Source organism: Phascolarctos cinereus, unplaced genomic scaffold (assembly GCF_003287225.1).
Source record: "Phascolarctos cinereus isolate Bilbo 61053 unplaced genomic scaffold, phaCin_HiC Scaffold_7;HRSCAF=346, whole genome shotgun sequence".
NCBI classification, from domain to species: domain Eukaryota; kingdom Metazoa; phylum Chordata; class Mammalia; order Diprotodontia; family Phascolarctidae; genus Phascolarctos; species Phascolarctos cinereus.
In genome coordinates, this window is record NW_027556180.1 from 148,844,813 (window position 1) to 148,848,542 (window position 3,730).

General features: G+C 37.1%; 1 long non-coding RNA gene across 1 annotated transcript; it reads right to left on the reverse strand.

Annotated features, from left to right (window-relative positions):
• Positions 1-707: 707 nt before the first annotated feature.
• On the reverse strand, positions 708-3,730 carry LOC110192695 (uncharacterized). Its single transcript, XR_002320229.2, has 3 exons — positions 3,623-3,730; positions 1,430-1,661; positions 708-839 (listed from the first exon to the last, which is right to left on the reverse strand). It is a non-coding gene; the product is annotated as an uncharacterized LOC110192695 (long non-coding RNA).

Below are 3,730 nucleotides of genomic sequence, written 5' to 3' on the forward strand. Positions count from 1 at the left end.
TAAAATTTATTAAACCACTACTTGATTCCTGACACACCCGCCTCTAGCCTGCCCTGTTCAGTCCTGGGTATTCCCAGGTTAGAGGCTAGTCAAGTCTAGACCACATTTAAACTCTTTTGACATACATAGTTGTTTGAATGCTGTCTCTACCATTATACTGTCAGTTTTTTGAGAGCAGAGACTGCTTCTTTTTGGTTTCATTTTGGTTTCTTTCATTGTTTTCTGACTTTCTCTACATCTAAATGCTTACTACAGTGTTTGGAACAGAGTAGGCACTTATTAAATGTTCCTTGACTGATTGGGAATGGTTTGTGGGGTTGTCAGATTTTCTCTTAGCTTTTTAGTCCTTTTCAGAAAAATAGGAAAAGAAAAAAAATCAGACTCCATTCTAAGGAAATGATTAAAGATTATAAAGGAAGTTGAGGAACTCAACAATCTATTCTTGATATCCTTCAAGTACTATGAATTTTAAAGGGGCTCAAAAATATTTGTTATATGGATGGTCCCATCCAACCTTAAGAAAGGAAACCTTTGGGGACTGAGGACTAAGGCACTAAGTCCAGGTCAGTGCTGTGCATCCACAGAATAATATGGAATCAACCAAGCACCAAGTAGCTCAGGACCATACTTCTGTCCCTGTATCTAGAACCCAGAAACTTGAAAGTTGAGTGACACAAAGCACCATAAAGAGAAGGGGGAGTCAATGATTAACTACTAGTGTATTTATTGATATTGTACATAAGGGTGGAAAAGATCAAGAGGTATGTACTGTCCCAATATCTGGGTCCACATGAGGACTTGAAGGGCACCTCCCAAATGCACATCTTCCTTTTCATGCACTGAAACAACAAAGGAAAAGCTTATAGAAAATGAACTTTGCTTGACTTGGTTCCTTGGCTAATGACAATGGCAATGACAAAGTCATATATTGCTGCAATTTTAAAAAGAAAATAAACAAAATTTGGAGAGAGATCCTGGGCAGGAATAAGTACAAGTAGCATGAAGGAGAGGGTGAAAAGAATAGGTGATATTTTCATATCTATCTCTCTTTCTCTCCTTCCTTCTTTCTATATCTCTATCTCCATCTGCCTCTCACATTATCTGTCACTATCCCTTTCTCTCTGTCCCTATCAGGGAGAATAGGCCAGAGAGAATCAAAGGGAAACAAATAGTTCAGATAAAAGAAGAATGAAGAAGAGTCAGACTTATAGAAAAGAGGAAAGAGCTCTAAAGAAGGTTTGGGATTGATGTGATGTCAGTTGACAGCCAGTACATATTCAAACAAAGACAAAGATTTTCTCAGAAGTTGTTAAGATTTCCTGTATTCCCTGTAGAGACAGTGAAGCTTAATTCATGAGCTGAATAACTCAAAGATATCTCCTTCTTTGAATTAGAAAACATTGGTTCACTGATAAGAACAATGAAGTACCTTGGTGTTGAGGAGAGTGGTTGACCTCCTTATTGGCCACCTAGAGGGCCTCCCTGCTGGCCACCTTGAGGACCTCCCTGCTGGCTGCCTCGATGGCCTCCCTGTGGACCACCTGTAGGGCCTCCCTGTGGACTTCCTGATTCATCATCTCCAGGGGGATCTTGAGGACCAGGCTGTTGATTATCATCTTCATCATTGCCATAGTTTTCATTATCCTGCTGTAAGTTGTTTTCTGAGAGGAGATAGCACAGGTAAAGAAAAGTCAGATGAAGGAAAAGGCCTGATATGCAGCAAATGTAGAGAGAATTCTTTATTTCACCTGCTAATTGTCCAAAGAATGGAGCCCTTACTACCTTCCCTGTAGTGCTGAGTAAGGGTGACCCAAGCTTATACTGGGGATAACTAACTAATAAAGATCTAAGAGATCCAGCCTGGTCCCAGGCTCCAGGTGAGCCTGGATGAGATTATATAATGGAAGATCATATTAGTCATTAACAAGGAATAGGCTTGGCATAGAATCATGTAATAATAACAGTAGAAGACATTGGCAGCTTGCTTTATCAAAAGCCATGAGTTATCCCTCTATGTGTATCTTAGTCACTGAATTGTGGTTTCATCCTTTGATAACAGCTATATATGAGACAGGTACAATGTTAATGTAATTTAAAATTCCTGGATCCCACATGGCTGACATTATCATGTTTGCCTACTTAAGGTAACTCTATATGATGCCAACACTTCTGCTAAAAAATAATAAAATTTCATTTCAACACTCTAATTTTATTTGGCAGGATGCCTAATATTGATATGTTTAGAAATGTTTTGACTAGTTTTGCATATAAGGTTCTCTTTTTAATTAAAAAAATCATTTTTGTGTCATCTCTGGTTAGAATGTCAGATCTATGAAAGCAGAAACTGCTTCACTCTAATTTTGTACCTCCAATATTGTATGGAATCCCCAAAAATAAACGTTTGCTCACTGACTGACATTATGAAGACATAGCTTCCTCTTGACCCAGAATAAAAGGCCTGATGACTGAGAAGGAATTCAAAACTCTATAAGGGATAATTTAGTCTCTGCCTAAGCAGTCCCATTTTAGAGAGATCTTCTGTACTTTGGAAGAATTGGATAAACACGTTAACAAGAAGAAAGGAGTCCATATAGTAAAGGGAAGAATTGAACTGAATGTTTATACAGTGTCACAATCTGAATGGGTAATGATAAATTCACTCATCTGTGTGTTTCTCAATATATACATATTTTGTCCCAAAAAGAGAAAGAAAATTTTTACTTTCTTATCAATATTTTGTGCCAGATAATTCAGTTCAACTCATTAAAAAGTTATTAAATGTTTATTATGAACCAGTCACTTTTTTAGTGCTGGATGTGCAAAGAAAGAAGAAATAGTCCCTGATGTGGAAGAATTTAAATTCTATTTGGGAAAAAAAACATACATATAGAAATAAAATGCAAAATATATCAAAAAATAATAATAATTTCTTAGGCAAATGAACATCTGAACAGAGAATAGGGCAGGAAATTAATGTAGATTTCTTATAGAAGATGATAGAAACAGAACTTAACAGAAACTAGGAATTCTAGGAGGTAAAGATGACTAGCAAATGTTTTGGAGCTGAGGGGAAGAGCCAGATAAAATATGGATTGATGGAACATTGTGCGTGAGGAATAGCAAGGAGTGTAGATGACTAAAGAAAAGAATAGATAGAGTCATGATGGAAAATGCTATCCATATCCAAAGAAAGAACTAAGGAGTTCAAATGCAGATTGAAGCATTTGCTTCTTTTTTTCTTCTGTTGAGTTTTGTTTCCTCTTTCTGGTGGTTCCTCCTATTGGTTCTAATTCTTACTTACAACATCACTAATGTGAAAATATGTTAAATAAGAATGTAAAAAAATAAAGTGTCTTGCAAAACTTAAAAAAAAAAAAGAATAAATAGCGTTTAAAGAATAGGTGGGGTTTGGCTTGTAACCCAGGGAAGAAAAGAGAATTGAGGAGTCATTAGAACAGGGAAAATAAGAATACCACTTCTCATTTATCTAATCCTAGAAAGACAAAAGTACCTGAATTACTGAGGGTGGCAAAACACCAAATGACTTCGCTTGAATTATACCCTGACTCCCATCCCTACAACCTCCTAATATGATCTTAGATTCTCTGTGTCCCCCACTTACCCTCATCAGTGAATTGAGCTGAGCTCAGACCCAACAGGGCTACTGAGAAAAGGAGAAGTAGCCACTTGGTAGCAGCCATGGTGTCTATGTTACGTTTGCTACATGGAC